Here is a 21,016-nt window from a genome sequence, read left to right as displayed (position 1 = left end):
ACATAAAACTTAAACAAAATGAAAACATAATAACTTAACTAAAAACTTAAAATTAAAACTTAACTTAACTCAATAACTTACTAAAAATTAAATGATTATTTAATTAAGAACTTAACTAATATTTAAAACTTAAAATTAAAAATAACTTATTAAAACTTAATTCAAAGTCAATTTAAACTTAAATCAAAACATAATCCAAGATTAATTAAAACTTAAATAAAAAATTAATTATAGCTTAATTTAACACAAATTAAAACTTAACTTAACTCAATAACTTAACTAAAACTTAATTTTAAAACTATAATTAAAACTTAAAATTATAAACTTAAACTTAAAATAAAATTAAATCAACTCTAAATTAAATAATTAATTAATTAAACTTAAAACCACTAATTAATTACTAAATAAGCTTAACTTAATGTACATAATTAATCTTTAATTACTTTCAATAAATTAAGTACTTCAACCTTAAATAAAATAAAATTAATATTAATTTAAAAATCAACTTAATTAATCCTTAATGAATTAGTTAATTATCTTTAACAATTAACCTTAAAATTTCTAAAACATAAATTAATAAATAATAATAATAATAATAATAATAATAATAATAATAATAATAATAATAATAATAATAATGTTACCACTAATATTAACTTAATTTTAATAATCTAATTTTAATTACAATATTAATTAAGACTTAACTTAATACTTAACTAAAACTAAAATTTTAACTTATAACTTAATCCCTAAACTTATTTTAAACTTAACTTAACTCAATAACTTAACTAAAAATTAAATGAATATTTAATTAAGAACTTAACTAAAATTAAAAGCTTAAAATTAAAAATAACTTATTTAAACTTAATTGAAAGTCAATTTAAACTTAAATCAAAACTTAATCCAAGATTAATTAAAACTTAAATAAAAAATTAATTATAGCTTAATTTAACACAAATTAAAACTTAACTTAACTCAATAACTTAACTAAAACTTAATTTTAAAACTATAATTAAAACTTAAAATTATAAACTTAAACTTAAAAGAAAATTAAATCAACTCTAAATTAAATGATTAATCAATTAAACTTAAAACCACTAATTAGTTACTAAATAAGCTTAACTTAATGTACATAATTAATCTTTAATTACTTTCAATAAATGAAGTACTTTAACCTTAAAGCGGGCACAAACACAGAAACAATGTGTTACCAATATTTACTTGGTTCGGAGGCTGTGACGACTCCTACTCCAAGGCCCGCGATCGTTGATCGCTTTCGGTTGGGCAATCACTATAAGTCCAGAAAATTACACTTAGAAGTACAATATAAAAGTAGTACAGAAAAATTATACCGATAATTAAGAATAAAGAGATTTGAAACTTCTGGTCGTTCGGAGTTAAGTTACAGCTTTGTCAGATCATCCTTTGAGCAGCACACAGAGAAAAGATCGCTAGTTTTCGTTGTTGTTTAGCTGCTGCTCGAGACCTGCTTATAAAGCCCATGAAGGGCGCCTCCAACACCATGGAGGGCGCCCTCAACCTTGTTGGATCGAGACGCGCTAGAGGGGGGGGGGGGGGGGGGAATAACGCTCGTTGCTTTCACTAATTTCGAATCGAAAATCGTATGAGTTAAAGCAGCGGAATAAAGTAAAAGAAACAAAGCAACACACAGATACACGAGGAGTTACTTGGTTCGGAGCCTGTGACGACTCCTACTCTAAGGCCCGCGATCGTTGATCGCTTCCGGTGGGCAACAACTATAAGCTTGAAACAATAGTACAGAATATGAGTTACAATGATTGCAATAATAAAAATTATACCGAACGATAGAATCTTAAAGTAGCGGAGCTCCAGGTCGTCCGAAACTTGTAGCAGCACTTCAGGATCGTCTCGTTAGCAGCTTATAGCGTTAGGATTGCTCGGGAGTTGTTGTTTTGAGCTACTGCCTCGACCCCCTTTTATACTGTGCTGGAGGCGCCTCCAAGCCTGTCTAAGGCGCCTCTAGGCTGCCGAGTCGCACGCGTGGATCAACTCTGATCTTGGTGCACCTTATCCCACTGAAGGCGCCTCAAGGCTGATCCAAGGCGCCTCCAACGCCTGGTCCAAGGCACCTTCAGCCTGGTCCGAGGCGCCTCAGCTCTGCTGCACTGGCTTTTTCTGGCTCGCACCCGAGGCGTCTCTAAGCCCCATGGAGGCGCCTCGGACACTGTTCATCCGAGGTCAAATGTGCTTTCTTTGTTCCTGCAAAATGTGTTAGTCCTAAACAAAAACACTACAAAACAAAGTTAGCACAGTAATATGATAAATGATATAATCGACAGTTATCGAACTGTCCGGGTCTGACTTCGGATTTCCAACCGGAAACCCTAGGTCGACCCGACGCCTACTGTTCCCTCTACAGGGAACACACCCTCACCTACTCCACTCAGGAGATTTACCTGTTGCCAGTGCGATCCTCCAGATCGACTGGACTTTTGCTCAGCGTTCGAAGCTTCCGGACTTTCTACTAGACTTCCGCTTCCCGGCCCGTCCAATCTTCCACTTGGTTCGCGACACCAGGACTTTCCACCTAGGGTTGTCACCCCCTAGGACTTTTGCTTGAAGCTCTCGACCCGCCAAGACTTTCCGCATAGGGTTACCACCCCCTATGACCTAGGGTTACCACCCCCTAGGGTTTTCCACCTGCCTAGCCGCAGTTAGGACTTTTGCCTAAGTACCACTTAGAACTTTCCTGCAAGCTCCATGAACTTGTTAGATCACAAGACTACTTAACTTTGAACCCTTTGCTATTATCAAAACTTGGGTTTGATCGTCTGATGCTTCCCGCACCAACAATCTTCTCCTTTTTGATTATGGCAACTCAAATTCAAAGTTAAGTAAAATAAAATGCATAAATAAACATAAACATACTTTAAAATAAGAAGTTTAAGCACAAACGTAAGCATACTTAAGTAACAGGTTAAGTACAAGCTAAAAAGATTTTAAAATTTAAGGTAAACTTAAAATTTAAATTTTACAAAGTTAAGGCTCCCCCTTAATAAGAGAACTCTTATCCTTAATTTGAATTTTTGTTCTACTCTCCCCCTTTGCCATATATCAAAAACTTTGTAGGAAAAACTTAGAAAAAAATGTTGAAGCCTAAAAATAACATTTAAACACCTGACTTTTAAAACTTTGTAGGGAAAACTTTGTAGGAAAAAAAAACTTAGTAAAATTTTGCTAAGTAAAGGTAGTTTAAGTGCAAAACAACTTTGTTTAGCCAAAATTTTGAAAACTTAAGCTTTTAAAGACTTTATTTAAAGGTTTTTCATTAAACTTAAAAGTCTTTTAAAAGGGATTTTCTTAAGTACGAAAATTGAGTTAAGTTTTGAAAAAAAAACACTTAGCTTTAAAGAAAGGATTTTTGGCTAATTTAAAGAACTTTTCAAACACTTAGCTTTTTCTAATTAATTTTCGCTGTAAAATTCTTAGCTAAATGTCTAAAGAGATAAATTTTGTTTCAACTAAGCTAGTAAAAAGTTTACTTTGAGAAATAACTTTAGCCAATTTTGAAACTTAGTTGAAATCTTTGGGGAAAAATTAAATTTTTCAAACTCTGTTAGATAGATTTTCAAATCTTTATTGGTAAATATTCTTTTAATTTTGAACAAGCTTTTTGAATAATATCTTGAAAAGAACAAAGCTTCACTAAGTTTTCAAAGGATTTTGAAAAAAATATTAAGAGTCTAAGACTATTTTTTTTTTGAAAAATATTTAACTGAATAAAGAATTTTAAAATACTGAACGGCCAAGGAGGAGCAATAAGGTTAAACCTTAATGTCCAAGCATGAGTTGAGTCAATTTGATTGCAAGTTAATTAGGTCCTTTTAGTAAGGTATCAGAGCCCTAATGTGCAAGTTGAGTAACCCTAAAAAAAATCAAATACTTAATTTGTTGGCCACATGTCTAACCATCTAGCTACTAGCTGATTGTCTAGAGGACAACAACTTTCACTTGGTTAGTCAAGTTAAGTCAATAAATCCAGTTAGATTTGACTAGGGCTGGATGACTTGACTTGATTACTATATATTAGGTATTAATGCCCAGACTCATATTGATGCACAGATATAAGCATTCTTGAGTCCAGGCTGTACCCTATGCATCTCACACCATTCTATGTTTTTCAAGCACAATCAAGGTAAGCCTAGGTGTTTGTGAGATGCTCTGGCTCAATTCTAGGGGAGCATGATTTCTACGATAGAGTCTAGGCTAAGTCCATATTTTGAAAATCTAAGAAAAATTAGGATTTTGAAAACATAATTTTGCCTAGAATTTATAATTTTGAACTTAAGCAGATTTTGAAAACAAGTAAAACATTTAAGAGTAAAGGTAGGAAACTGATTTGAAAATCAATACCTATTCTACCCAACACATTCCTATTTGTCTTCTAAGCGTAGAATGTAAACAAAAACTAGTAAGCATAAGTAAGTAGAGTTCAGTACAGTCAAACTAGACAATATAGGTGTCTATCCAAGATACATCAAATGATAAGAGTCATAAAGCAGGATCATCGAAGGCAGGATCATTAGCTGGAGGGACGTCAGCTGGAGGTGGTGCAAGGGGCTGCTCGGGTGTAGGCTGAGGCTGTCCCTGACAACATATCTCGCCTTGGAGAGAGGCGAACCCTGCAGCTATCTCCGATCGTAGAGATCGGAGGAAGCTATGGCTCTCTCGAACAGCGCGTCGAGTCTCAATGGTTTGAACCTCAAGACGGGTGAGTCTGTCCTCGACGGAGAGTGATGCCGAAGTCAAAGGACCGGCTGATGTAGAGGGCCCGGCAGAGGTGGAAGGTAAAGGATCTGCGAAAAACTCCTCTGCTAAGAAGTTGGGCCACTCCTCTCCCTCGCCCGGTGCATCCTTGGCCTCTGGAGCAATAGGAGCAGCGACTGGCGGTGGCCGACCCTTCCAGGCCAGAATCCCCTCTGCGGTGACCTCTATACCGACTAATTGAAGACTACGCTTCCCTAACTCATTGTATATGGTAAGTGGGATGAGTGCCCCTATCGTCGTATCTATCCTAGAGGTGGAGAAAATCTGGGTCAGGATATGACAGTAGGACATATGGATCACTCCAGACGTGACTGTACTAGATGCATGAATGATTTTATAGAACATATGCAGAGCAATGTCTATATCTAAGAGCTGACTAAGAGCGTACAGAAAGAATGAGTGGGATGGTCACATCTTCGAGACATCTCGAGATGTGATCGGCAAGATGCATGCTGTCAGGACTCTGTACATGATGTAGTCCTGAACTCTAAGAAGAGTCGACCTGAACTCAGTCAGTCCAAATGGTCTCTCCTCTAAAAAAAAGTGTATGTAGATGGTGTCTAAGGTGATATGAGAATAGGGATCACCGAACAGTAGATCCCTACCCGGGTAGCACAGGAAGGTGCATGTAAACTCCCTAAGCTCTAAACTCGTATAAATCAGGGAGGGGGTAAACTGGATGTCAGTTCTGTTAGAGTGTATACTAAAAGCCTAGCTTTTGGTATAAACATTTATCTAGAAATAAGAATCACATTGGTCAAATGTCTACATTTATGATAAATGTAGTTGTTCAATTAATTTATATTGTAGATAACATGGTGTGTGGTGTCACACACAGAGGATCATGTTATCAGTACCTTATAAATTATAAACAGTAACTCACGACCATAATGGAAAGGAACAAACCATTAGAAGGTCGTAGTGTAATTAGGTATTAGTTTATCTTAACTATATAATTACACTAGTACACTTAGAGTGTATTGAGTAGGACCATTTGAGGTCGTTCCTTTTATACTGACTTTATGAAGGAACAAAGACCTCAGTTATTATGGAAGTGTGTGCTCTTAATCCTAATATAATAACAAGCACATATATTTGATATTTATTTCTTTAATTTATCAATGGGTGAGATTTAGTTCGATGAATCAATAAACCCGATAAGTTGGGAAATGATATCACTTACAGTGTGTGTTGTTGATTATAGAAGGAAACTGTGTCCTAGTAATCTAGGTTGAGAATGTCCCCAAGAGGAACTCATAAGGATTGTCATGTTAAACCCTGCAGGTGGACTTAGTCCGACATGATGATGAAGTTGAGTGGTACTACTCTTGGAGCTAGATATTAATTAAGTGAGTTGTCAGTGACTTACTTAATTAGTGGACATTTGATATCTTAAACACAGGGAGACTAACATACTCATAATAAGAAGGAGCCCAAAATGTAATTTGGGATTGGTGCGGTAGTTCAATAATAGTTCTCTAGTGGAATGAATTATTATTGATAAAATTAAGTTGTGTGTTCGGGGCGAACACGGGATGCTTAATTTTATCGGGAGACCAAAACCAATTCCTCCTCTCGGTCCCTATCGTAGCCTCTTATTTATAGAGTACTATACCCACCTATACCCACCTTCATACCCATGTTATAGGGGTCGGCCAAGCTAGCTTGTGGATCAAGCTAGGGCCGGCCAAACCATTGGTTCATGGGTGGCCGGCCCTAGCTTGAACCCAAGCTTAGGTGGTCGACCCTATTTAATTTAAAAGAATTTTAATTTTAAAATTTTCTTATGTGAAAGATATAATTTATTGAAGAGATTAAAATTAAATTATCTCTTTTATAAGTCTCTACAAAGATTAAAGAAAGAGATTAAATCTCTTTCCTTATTTGTAGATTGGAAAGGATATTTTATTTCTCTTCTTTATAAATTATTCACATGTTGAAAAATTAAAATTATAGAAATTTCTTTTTATAAACCAATCATAAAAGGGATAAAAATTATTGGAGAAATTTTTTATAAAATTTCTGGAGACAAATTAGGAAGTTTTAATTAATTAAAACTCTCCTTGTTTTGTTTTTTAAAGTGGCCGGCCATTGTTTTTAAAAGAAGAAAAATTGTTTTAATTAAAATAATTTTTCTTTATATGGCAAAAGAATTAAGGAAATTTTTTAATTAAATTTCCTTATTTGCCGAGACCAAGGATTATAAAAGAGGGGGTAGAGGTGCCTTCAAAAGAACAACTCTATTCTTTTTCTTCCTAGGTGTGGCCGGCCCTTCCCTTTCTTTTCTTCTCCATCTTGTGGCCGAACCTCTTCATGCTCTTGGAGTTTTAATTGGTGGCCGGATTCTAGCTTGGAGAAGAAGGAGAGAAAGTTTGCATCCCTTGGAGCTTGATTGGTGGAAAAAGTTCTTCATCCTTTGGAAGTTTTTGCTTGGCCGAAACTTGAAGGAAGAAGAAGAAGGTGCTAGGTGGTTCTCGTCTCGGAAGATCATTGCCCACACAATGTCCGAGATTAGAAGAGGAATACGGTAGAAGATCAAGAGGTTTTTCTACAAGGTATAACTAGTAATTTTTCTTTCCGCATCATGCTAGTTATTTATGGAAATAATACCAAATACAAGAGGCTTACGTTCTAGAATTTCGAATATGTTTTTCGATGTTGTGTTCTTTTGTTTTTTCTTTTCCTTGTGATTTGATTGTTCTTTTTGGTTAACCTAAAGTTATTTTAGGAAATTAAATATTAGATTTCTATAAAAGGTTTTGTCTAGTCGGTGGTGGTTGCTCCCATATCCAAGAAGGTCGTGTGCCTCGCCACGTCAGTACTGGGAACCAATTATGGAAATTAATATTTAATGGAATTAATAACTTAAGGAGACTTGGGTCGAACGTGTTAAGTTCCGCAGGAGATCCAAGTCAAAACCTAAAAGAACAAATAGATTAAGTTTTGGATCAAACGTGTTAAGTTCCGCAGGCGATCCAAAATTTAATTTAAAAGAACACATGGTAGCTAGGAAAAGGTTCAGACCTTTGTACAAAATTTTTGTACAGTGGAACCTCTAGGTTTTCCGAGTAGCAACCAACAATTGGTATCAGAGCTAGGGTTTTGCCTCTGTGTATTTGGTATTAGTTTAATTATGCACATGTCATACATAATTTAGGCAGGTTAATAGTAGGATGTGCTAACTTTGTGGATGCAGGATCCAACTATTATGGCTTTTAGTTATTATGTGTGTGATTGGACCCTTGGACATGTCAAGGGCATTTATCTGTGTGTGCATGATTGTATTAAAATACAGCAGGAGCTATATTTAGTTTTATTAGGATTTTAATTTTGATCTAGATACATGTACATTCCTTTTATGGAATATAGGATCAAAATGTAAAATTCTATTTATGTCGCGGATCGAATCTTGCAAAGCGTGGAACCTTCTAAGGACCAGAGGCGCAGCGGAACTAGGAGCAAGATGGATGCGACAGCTAGACCCGGTGGCGGTGGCCAAATATGGCAGCAGCTTGGGATGACAACACACGGAGGACAACTAGAGATAAAAGCCATAATAGTTGAAAATTAGATTTTCTATTTATTGCTTTTATATTGTGTTGTGTGTGCATGTTAGTATACATGACTAGTAGGCTAGCATAGTTAAAATTCCTCGTTTATAAATAACTAAGTGAGAGAGGGATTTTTAAATAAATCCCATGGTCTCCATTACTGGTTTGTAAGTGATGCAAACAAGCTTGCGCGTTGGCTCTGAGTGCCTTCCTCCATAACGGATGAGATTGTTTGTGGATCACTAGAACAGACTTCCATTTTTGGATGACTATAGGAAGTTAATTAAGAGCGTGTGATCTTCCCCAACGGAAAGGGCATAATCTTATTAATGGACTTAGTGTCAAGTAATGGTATACACTTAGACACATCTAATAGTATCCTCCCCATCGGAGTCACTGCTATTATTTGTGTGACCAAATGAAACCAACTATTAATTTGTCATAAAACTAGGTTGACAAGATAATAAAATTAAAGGGTTAAAACCCTCTTACAAATGATTGATTTTGTATACGTCCACACTAACGTGGCATACAAAATTAACGGTGTTTGAGATAATTTTATTTGTCATAAAGATACGTTGACAAGATAGTTAATGGGTAAAACCCTCCTTTTACAAATGTTGAATTTGTATACGTCCACACTAACGTGGCATGCAAAATTCACGGTGTTTGAGGTGTTGGTGAATTTAAATAATATTGTTTGAGGAATCAATTTTATTTTAAATTCAAAAAGTTTTGACCAAATATTTGATCAAAGATAGATCAACTATTAATTTTATTCATCATAAAGTAAAGTTGACGAGATAATAAAATTAATGGATAAAATCTCTCTTTGATTTTGTATACGTCCACACTATCGTGGCATACAAAATTCATGGGGATTTTAAAGAATTGATCTTGACCAAATATTTTTGTGATTCTTAGGATTTAAAATGTTTGTCAATCCCTAGTTGTTATACTATAGAAAAGACTTAGTAGTCCCAATTGTAATGATTGGAAATAGGACTTGGACATTAAGGTAGACTGTCTTCTTAGAACTAAGAACAATATAGGTGTATTTAATTCATTAGTTGAAACATGTTTAGTGGTGTTATCTACCAGAACCTGGAGTGTAGATACAGATGCCATCAATCATGTCCGCAATTCATTGCAGGTTCCGTGAATCCCGCAACTAAATGAAAATTAAAACACCGTCCACATGGGCACCACTGTAAAATGGTAGCAGTTGCGGTGGGAGATGTTTATCTTTGATAAGAATAAAACATGGATTTTTAGTAATTGTCTTTACGCACCAAGTTTAGAAAGAATTAGTTTTCGTTCTAAACTATTCAAAGAACTTGATATTCGCCTCTTTTAATAACAAAGTTGTTATTAAGAAAAGAGGGAAGGTATCTTCTGCACGTTGGTTGGCAATTTATAAATCCAATAACTCCCACGATGCAACAAATGGAAATTAGTAACACATCTTCTTATTTTAAGAGAAAGCAACCTTCGGAAATGAACCATTAATATCTTTGGCATCTAAGGCTAGGTTATATTAACTTGAGTAGGATTCATTGGTAGCTGATGAACTTTTGGGTTCATTGGTAGTGGAAATCTTTCCAACCTGTGAGTATTACTTGGAAGAAAAAATAACCAAGAAGCTTTTAAGTTTAAGGGGTATGGAGTCAAAGATATATTGAAATTGGTTCATTCTGATTTGTGTGATCCTATTACTATTCAGACAAGAGGTAGTATTGAATATTTCGTCTATTTTATAGACAACTATTCAAGATACAAATAAATTTACTTAATGTACCGCAAGACTAAGTACTTTGATTAGTTCAAATAGTACAAGGCTGATGCGGAGAAATGTTAAAGTAAAAGTCACTATGGTTAGAACATAGTGGCAAGTACCTCTTGGGAGAATTTAGGAGTCACTTATCAGAAGTAGGGATTCAATTCCAACTAACTGCACCTGGTACACCCCAACAGAATGGTGTAGAAAAAGGAAGGTATAGGACTCTTATGGAAATAAGTAGATTGATGAGTTATTTAGAATATTACCAAAATCATTTTTAGGATATACTCTGGAAACGGAAATAAATATAGTACCTTCCAAAGTCAGAACTCTCTACTCATATAGAATTGCTGAATAGGCGTAAGCCTATTTCGAAGCATATTCGGATTCGGGTAGTCCAGCACATATGCTGAAGAGAGACAATGATAAGTTGGACAGGAATTCACTTGTTTGTGGGTTATCCTAGAGAAATGAAAGTAGGTTTATAGTCTTAAAAATCAGAAGGACATTGTTAGCATCAATGACCGATTTTTAGAAAAAGACTATGTAATAAACCACGTGCCCATAAGAAAATTTGTTCTTAAGAAAATAATAAAAGACATGTCTAATCTAGTACCAATTGTACAAGATGAGATACCACAAGGAAACTGCAACACGTATCACAAATGATACACAATTGCAGAAAGTGCCTTGTCGTAGTGGGAGGGTTGTTAGGCAACCTAAAAAGATTCATGTTTTGGGAGAGTTTTTGGACTCGATCCCTGGAGGACATGAACCCGGGTCGTGACATGACGAAGCACTCCAAGATAAAGATGCAATATCTTGGCAAAGAGTAATGAATAACAGAATTAGAATATATGTATTATAATAAAATCTGGAAGCTTGTAGAATCACCAAAAGGTGTAAAAGTCGTTGGGTGTAAAAAGGTCTATAATAGGGAAAGAGGGATAGACAGGAAGGTAGTAACTTTCAAAGCAAGGCTTGATGAAAAAGGAAACTTTTTCACTGGTAGCCATGCTTAAGTCTATCCAGATTCTTTTATCTATTTGGCAAGTGGATGTCAAGACAGCATTCCTTAATGGAAGCCTTGAAGAAAGCATCCAAATAAAGCAACCAGAAGGGTTCATTGCAAAGGGCTAAGAGCATCTTGTGTGCAAGCTCAATCAGTCTATGGACTGAGGTAAAGCTTCAAGGTCTTGGAACATCCGGTTTATCAAAGTAATCCAGATCTATGGATTTAGTAACCGGATAAGTCTTGTGTATACAAAAGGTGTGATGAAAGCGTGGTGGTATTTTTTGTACTATACGTAGATAACATTTTTGGTAGTTGGAAACAATATCAAAATGTTGTCAGAAGTAAGGGTATGGTTGTTCAAACAATTCGATATAAAGGACTTGGGAGAATGTATATATTCTTAAGATCAAAGTAATAAGTGATCGCAAGAAAAGAATATCTCAAGCTTCATATATCAGAAAAATCCTTGCTCGTTTTAAGCATGCAAAACTCCAAGAAAGGTTTCTTACCTTTTCAGGATGGAATAACTTTATCTAAAGATATGTCTCCATAGACATCAAAGGAGATAAAGGAAATAAAGGCAGTTCTTTATGCTTCGGCTGTCGGAAGCCTAATGTATGCTATGTACGAGATAAGAAATCTGTTTTGCCAAGGGCATAGTTAGCAGATATCAAAGTAACCCTGGACAAGGACAGTGGATTGCAGTAAAGCATATATTGAAGTACCTTAGAGGTACTAGAGATTATATGCTAGCTTACAAGGCAGTTAATTTGGTCCTTGTGGGTTGCATGGATTTTGACTTCCAATCGGATAGGGACAATAATAAGTCAACCTCGGGGTTTTGTGTTTATTTTAGGAGGTAAAGTCATAACTATGGAAGAGTGATAAGCATCGGTGTTTTTCTGGACTCCACCATAGAAGCTTAGTATATGGCAAGCCTCTGAGGTAGCCATTAAAAGCTGTATGACTCAATAACCTCAAGATAGACTTAAATATGATTTCTGGTTTGTCCAAGGATTATTACAATTTATTGTAATAATGTTGGTGCAGTAGCAAACTCGAAGAAATCATAAGTCTATAAGGCAAGTAAACACAATAGAGCGCAAGTACCACCCAATACGAGAAATTGTATAAACGAGGAGAAGTTGTTGCCGCCTAGATTGCATCAGGTGATGACCTATTGATCCTTCCACTGATGTCCTTAAGGCAAGAGCTTTTGATGGGCATGTTGAAGGGTCAGGAATCGATGGCAGCAGATATGGCAGCTTAGTCTTTTAGTATAAGTGGGAGATTGTTAGAGTGTATACTAAAAGCCTAGCTTTTGGTATAAACATTTATCTAGAAATAAGAATCACATTGGTCAAATGTCTACATTTATGATAAATGTAGTTGTTCAATTAATTTATATTGTAGATAACATGGTGTGTGGTGTCACACACAGAGGATCATGTTATCAGTACCTTATAAATTATAAACAGTAACTCACGACCATAATGGAAAGGAACAAACCATTGGAAGGTCGTAGTGTAATTAGGTATTAGTTTATCTTAACTATATAATTACACTAGTACACTTAGAGTGTATTGAGTAGGACCATTTGAGGTCGTTCCTTTTATACTGACTTTATGAAGGAACAAAGACCTCAGTTATTATGGAAGTGTGTGCTCTTAATCCTAATATAATAACAAGCACATATATTTGATATTTATTTCTTTAATTTATCAATGGGTGAGATTTAGTTCGATGAATCAATAAACCCGATAAGTTGGGAAATGATATCACTTATAGTGTGTGTTGTTGATTATAGAAGGAAACTGTGTCCTAGTAATCTAGGTTGAGAATGTCCCCAAGAGGAACTCATAAGGATTGTCATGTTAAACCCTGCAGGTGGACTTAGTCCGACATGATGATGAAGTTGAGTGGTACTACTCTTGGAGCTAGATATTAATTAAGTGAGTTGTCAGTGACTTACTTAATTAGTGGACATTTGATATCTTAAACACAGGGAGACTAACATACTCATAATAAGAAGGAGCCCAAAATGTAATTTGGGATTGGTGCGGTAGTTCAATAATAGTTCTCTAGTGGAATGAATTATTATTGATAAAATTAAGTTGTGTGTTCGGGGCGAACACGGGATGCTTAATTTTATCGGGAGACCAAAACCAATTCCTCCTCTCGGTCCCTATCGTAGCCTCTTATTTATAGAGTACTATACCCACCTATACCCACCTTCGTACCCATGATGTAGGGGCCGGCCAAGCTAGCTTGTGGTTCAAGCTAGGGTCGGCCAAGCCTTGGTTCATGGGTGGTCGGCCCTAGCTTGAACCCAAGCTTAGGTGGCCGGCCCCCATTAAATTTAAAAGAATTTTAATTTTAAAATTTTCTTATGTGAAAGATATAATTTAATTGGAGAGATTAAAAATTAAAATATCTCTTTTATAAGTCTCTACAAAGATTAAAGAAAGAGATTAAATCTCTTTCCTTATTTGTAGATTGGAAAGGATATTTTATTTCTCTTCTTTATAAATTATTCACATGTTGAAAAATTAAAATTATAGAAATTTCTTTTTATAAACCAATCATAAAAGGGATAAAAATTATTGGAGAAATTTTTTATAAAATTTCTGGAGACAAATTAGGAAGTTTTAATTAATTAAAACTCTCCTTGTTTTATTTTTTAAAGTGACCGGCCATTGTTTTTAAAAGAATAAAAATTGTTTTAATTAAAATAATTTTTCTTTACATGGCAAAAGAATTAAGGAAATTTTTTAATTAAATTTCCTTATTTGCCGAGACCAAGGATTATAAAAGAGGGGATAGAGGTGCCTTCAAAAGAACAATTCTATTCTTTTTCTTCCTCTCTTTTCTTCCTAAGTGTGGCCGGCCCTTCCCTTTCTTTTCTTCTCCATCTTGTGGCCGAATCTTTTCATGCTCTTGGAGTTTTAATTGGTGGCCGGATTCTAGCTTGGAGAAGAAGGAGAGAACGTGGAGGTTACATCCGTCAACGTTGACTGGGTATTAAGCTTCTCTTCCACAAGTTCACATCAGTCAACGTGGAGGTTACATAAGTAATGACATTTGTAAATTGAGTAGCACAATAACTTTTAAGAAAACAAGTTGGAATTTATAAGTAATAACTAGATAAATAGAAAATTAGATAAATAAAATGGTTTAAAATAGCGGCAAAATAAGCCGGAAACCGAATAGAGATGATCGTAAAATTGTATAAAAATAAATTATATGTAAATTATATAGATAATACATTAGACATATTTTACCGACAATTTATCAAAAGACGTACGTAGAATAAGAAAATTATTAAAAGATATATCGTAATTATGTATTTACTAAAGGGTGCAGTTAAGTGAAATGGAATTCCCATTTTATCCAAAATTTAATTTAAAAGAACACATGGTAGCTAGGAAAAGGTTCAGACCTTTGTACAAAATTTTTGTACAGTGGAACCTCTAGGTTTTCCGAGTAGCAACCAACAATTGGTATCAGAGTTAGGGTTTTGCCTCTGTGTATTTGGTATTAGTTTAATTATGCACATGTCATATATAATTTAGGCAGGTTAATAGTAGGATATGCTAACTTTGTGGATGCAGGATCCAACTATTATGACTTTTAGTTATTATGTGTGTGATTGGACCCTTGGACATGTCAAGGGCATTTATCTGTGTGTGCATGATTGTATTAAAATACAGCAGGAGCTATATTTAGTTTTATTAGGATTTTAATTTTGATTTAGATATATGTACATTTTTTTTATGGAATATAGGATCAAAATGTAATGACATTTGTACGTGGAGGTTACATAAGTAATGACATTGACTGGGTATTAAGCTTAATACTGATGTGATAAATATAGAACCATTTTATTTCCCTTTCTTTTCTATTTATCTTTTCTTCCTAGGTATTAAGCTTCTCTTCCACAAGTTCACATCAGTCAACGTGGAGGTTACATAAGTAATGACATTTGTAAATTAAGTAGCACAATAACTTTTAAGAAAACAAGTTGGAATTTATAAGTAATAACTAGATAAATAGAAAATTAGATAAATAAAATGGTTTAAAATAGCGGCAAAATAAGCCGGAAACCGAATAGAGATGATCGTAAAATTGTATAAAAATAAATTATATGTAAATTATATAGATAATACATTAGACATATTTTACCGACAATTTATCAAAAGACATACGTAGAATAAGAAAATTATTAAAAGATATATCGTAATTATGTATTTACTAAAGGGTGCAGTTAAGTGAAATGGAATTCCCATTTTAACCCTCCCGCCAATCTCCCATTTTCAGTTGTGATTTCTTAGACATCTGAATCACATTTTGAATCATTTTGATTTAAAAATAATCGTGCGATCATTTTTCTCCCTCCCTCTCTCAACTCGTGCATGCCTGGGTGCTCTTCGTAACTCTTCGATTACAACTCCAATTTTGTGGCGAAATCGTCCCCCTAATGATCTTCGTGTCTCTCTCAAGCGGCATCAAGCATTTCAACCTAAAAATTCACAGTGTTCGCGATGCTCCAGTGAAGGGTTTTAGGGTTTCTGTCAATAATCTCCTTTCATAATGACACAAAGAAGTGGATCAGGTGTATCATCCTCTCCGCTTCAATTATATGTAAAGTTATCACCTTAAAAACTCTATAATTTTGAAAAGCTCAATGAGTATGATTAAAAAATTTTAATTTTTTTAAATTGTAGGGTTCAGTTGATGTTGGATAGAAACTACATTGGAACAATGTCTTAGGTCATTTTTAAAGTTTTTTTCAAGCATCCACAAAGAAATGAAGGCATCATGGATCTGTTATTTTACATGACCGACACATAGCATTGATCAAACAACCACCCTTTAGTATTTCTTTAGACATACAAGATATGTAACATATCTGTGGTATTTTAGCCAATATATTTCAAAATTGGGATTCAAGTACTCAAACCTTTAAATTCTCAGGTACAATTTATAATTTTCTATTTTAATCACGAAGTAGTTGTATAGTAAAATAAAATATTTTGAAAAGGTGAATATTTTAGTCAGCTAATGGCACTGATAGTGGGGTCTTATGGCAAACGAGATCCTGATATGAAATCATTCCAACGTGGGCCTGATACGATGCCAAATCAGGCCTAACGTAGGCCTGATATGATATCATATCAAGCCCAACGTGGGCCTGATACGATCCCATATCAGGCCTAATGTGGGCTTGATATGATCATATTAGGCCCACGGTGTGCCCAATACTTATGTATATGTTCATAGAAGTCAACTAATCATTTAACTTGGTCAGGTGTTCCGGTTGCCTTCACAAGAAGAGATGTTTCATTGTTGCTTGGTATTGCAGACTGAGGAGCTTCGATTCCAATCAATTCAACTAAAGCATCCGGTGACCTCTTTCTAACATACTTATAAAATAAAAAAAGAAGCAACTAGATCAAGAATTGAGGAGTTGCTTAAATTTTATGTCAATTGCGTTGAAAGAAAATATGATGTTTTATTATTTTACAAATTATATATTTTGTATATATTTGTGTGTATCTTATTTTCTTCTAATACATATAAGGTCCCTTTGTGTCTTATAGATATAATAGATGATTTTGAGAATCTTGCTAGATTCAACTGGGTTGAAGCCTATTGGAGCAATCTATGTGCCCTAGGTTTTGATGTTTGGGAAAATGTTTAAGTTAGGTTTATTGTTGTATTTGATATGCATTGTGAGTATGCAAGATACAGGTACAATAAGGAAAGTCCAAATGTGATCTTGGTAAGGAAGAAAGTCCAAGGATGAGTCTTGGCAGTGTAAGTCCAAGCATGTAGTCTTGGCAACGTAAGTCCAAGTGTGACTTGGCAATAGATGAAGTCCCGAAGGCGCAACCTCTTGGCAAAGGAAGACCCGACAACAATGACAAGGCCGATAGAAGCTCCAGAAGTCAGGACGTGAAGGATAGGGAGGCATCCGAGGGACGCGAGGTTGATGGAGGAGGCTAGAAGGTTAGGTCTAGGTTAGTCGGGCGAGAACGAATGCTAAGTGAATGTACTCGAGGGGTTAAATCCTAGGATTAGGATTTTACTGTAGCAGTACTGCAGCAGTATTGTAACATTACTGTAGCAGTTGACTGGTGTTTTTATCAGTCGACTAGTAGTCGACCGTTGACTTGTAACGATTAAATTTCACTTAGGACCAGTCGACTGGTGACGGAAAAAATAGTAGGTATTTTCCTCCTGAGCTCTATTTAATAGAGCTCGGGGTGCATGGCCAAGGTTGACGAAATTAGTGGTGGTTAACCCTAATTAGAGTCTCTAAGTGCCCAAGTGATCTAGCGTGCTTATACGAGGTTATGGCGAGGTTTCTCCACCCACAAGGAGCTACGCGAGCTAGCTGAAAGTTCTCCGGGGAATCATCCACCGATGGATTGGGATCGTCCACCTTACGGACAGCCGTAGAGTAGGAGCTTTATCTCCGAACCACGTTAAATCGGTGTGTTAGGTTTGCTTTATATTGTTAGTATTTATTTTTTGTATTCCGCTGTGCGTACTAACCATTGTAGGAAGCGACGTTTTGGGTGAGATGCTATTTACCCCCTCCCCCCTCTAGCAGACATCAAGGTCCCAACAAAGCCATCCATGAATTTATGGCTCCACAATTACCTAAGATTGGGGACATATTTTCATCAACTCGGACAATACATTTTAACACCAACCTCCCTTACCTAAAGGGCTTTGCTGGTCTTTTGGCAGTAAGTTTATAATTGATGTTAAATTTAACAATATTTTGCAGACATGTATGAATAGTTAACACTTGTAATGATGAATCAGGCGTGATTTTTGGAGCATGTTCCAATCCAAAAATCATACAAAATAGAAGGAGCAAGAATAAATACGTGGAGGAATATTCCTTCACATATTAGTAAGGTGAGGGATTTGTTCGATCAAGTCTCATCTGAAGAGGTAAATTTTCAATACTGTGACTTTAGTTAGGTTAAAAATCCTTTTTTAACATGTGTTTTAATAATTTGACAGATTATGATTGACCTAATCCTTACCCAATATGAGAAATCATTGGATGAGAATCTTGTTGGCATTGATGGCATTCCACGTGCAATGGAGATATAACAATTTGAAGTAAATGAAGAAGGAAGCCAAAGTAATAAGGAATGTTGTAATTGCATTATTCAAGCAAACATAATTAATGAGCTAACAATAGAGAACATGTATTTGAATGATAGGGTGAAAGAATTACTTAAAATATTAGAAAATAAAGGCATGCAATCTCAATATAGCGAGCATGTAGACGATCCTCAATGTGAACCAATAGCTTTTGCAACAAGAAGTAGGAGAGGACGTGACAGAAGTCGCTATAATTACAGGAATACTCCAATTGATAGTCCATTGTGGCTCAAAATTTTACCTAATAGGTAGTTGAGAAATATACAAATATGTGAGCCTGTGGAGAACGTTTCAAGACAAGGAGAGGGAAAATAATTTGTAAAAGAACCTAATGTTCTGGAGAAGGGGAAAGGAAAAAATTAATGTGGATGATATGGAAGAAGAAAGAGACATTGTACAATTGAAGGAAGAAAATTCTGAAGAAGAGGCAGAGAAGGATGCAGATAGGATTGCCAAACATAACAAAGTCATTGTTGTAAGTCGATATTTGTAAATTTTATAGTAATTTGTTTGATTTAATTCAGTATTTAAATCCCTTTTATGTTAATGGACATAGTTTGTGAAGAAGCAATTTAAGACTTTGAAGAAAAAAAAAACAAGACGAAGATGTGGCGTACTTGTTAATAGAGTTGGAGAAACTAAAGTATGTGAATTACATAGTTGATTTAATCAATTTATAAGTTAAGACAATTATATGTTTTTCTAATTTAGATAATTATATGGTTCTCTAATTAAATTTCGTGAATTATAATCATTGATTTACTTTGTAGGTTTACAAATGAATTAGTTTGGGAGGAACCACCCTTTGGTTTAAATGTGTATTCCCTCTTATCCGGTGTGAATAGAGAGATGTTGACAAAAGGGGAGGTAATTGACACGTATTATAAAATTCTATTTAGGGGGGCATCCTCGTCTAGTAAGGCATACAACAAGTCTATATATTGTTCAACCTTCTTTACAGTAAGGAATCTATATGGAAATAGTTAAAATTTGAATACATTTTATTATTTGGTTAAGTATGTATGACATTGCATATTTGTAATCATTAACAAAATCCTTAAGCAAGGGTGTCTTCCAACAACTGATAAAGACAGATACAAAAGATTAAGAGGTTAGGTATATTTTTATACCTTTGTGCAGTGATAATGCACACTTCCACTTGTTGATGGTGGACACCAAATCAATGACGTTCAATCATTACAATTCTCTAACAAGTGGAAGAAAATACAAATATGAATTTAAAGCAACGGTGAGCATCCAATATTCATGTGTATGTTTGTATTGTAGTATAAATGTTAGCTGATGTAAAATTTAAATTTCCTCTTCAATCTTACAAGTATCATATTTAAAACTCCATAGTCGTGAGCACCTTGTTGCTATTGATTCAAAATTTGAAAGGCATCATCCCTTCGATCAATGGATGTCTCACACAATAGAATACCCACAACAAGAAGCTAGGTAAGTCAAGCAAAGAGTGTGAATAGTAAATATTGATATAAAATATTGAACATTAAATTGGTGATGTTATTTACAGTGTTGACTGTGGCTTCTTTGTGATCCAATACATTCGATGTCTTCTATACGATATGAAGATGGACTTCAAACAAGGAGACATGAAAAAAATTTAGAATTGATGTAATTGTATCAATTTTGAGGGATAAGTTCTGTAAAACATTGGATTAAATATCCATAGTGTTGTAAGCCAAAAAGTTGGTAGGGAATGTAAAGGTACAATTACGTAGTGTTGGTAGTTTTATATCTTTGTATGTAGTCTATGTTGTTTAATACAGTGGTATGTATGATATGAGACGAGTATACTAAACTATCTCAATAATAATAATACTATTGCATAGTGATTAGTGAACTAAAAATCATAATATCCAAACTGTCATACTGGTGCTTAACAGTGAAAAGAGACATAATTTATATAACTTATATTGCACACCATATCTATCTTCTGAAAACTAAAAACTTGGTAACGGTTGGGATTTTTCAGAAATCCAAATAGGATAGGTTCAAAACTCGGTTTTAAGTGTACAAGGTCTGTTCAAAAATTGAATTAGGCATGTAATTATTGAACTCCAAAGTAACTAAGTTATGAGTAAAAAAAATGGTTGTTATCCTGATAACTCCAAGCTTCACATGTTCTGTGTCAACTGGCACGGAGCAAGAACTTCTTAACTAGGGTGTATAACTAAGTCTTGACACCATATATACCATCTCCCCTCTCAAATCTTCATAGGGAACATAATTTCAAATAAATCTAGGTAGCATAGAGCCATCAGTGGGTTTTGGTCAAAACCCACTGATGGACCTAGACACCTCTGATTGGACTCATTTCAAGTCTTGTGAGATTCTGGTATTGCAAGGACTCAAATGGTGCTATCCATTACTGATGTATAACTCTCTAGAAGTGGTAGCACGTTTTGGAAAATCTAAGCCTCAAATTGGGCCTGATATGATACCATATCACACCCAATGTGGGTCAGATAGGTTTCAAAAAATTTGATTCTATCTCTCCCTTCTATAAACTAAAAATGTGCTACCATGAGTTTTAAGTCTACAGCATGGGAAGTGAAATATATCTAATAGTATTACAACATAGCTTTGATCTCTACCTAATTTTTTATTTTAAAATAAAATGGTGGTTGTTGGTTTTCGTAATTTTAAAGGTGT

This window comes from Zingiber officinale, chromosome 3B (genome assembly GCF_018446385.1).
Source record: "Zingiber officinale cultivar Zhangliang chromosome 3B, Zo_v1.1, whole genome shotgun sequence".
NCBI classification, from domain to species: Eukaryota; Viridiplantae; Streptophyta; class Magnoliopsida; order Zingiberales; family Zingiberaceae; genus Zingiber; species Zingiber officinale.
This window is presented reverse-complemented; position numbering follows the sequence as displayed.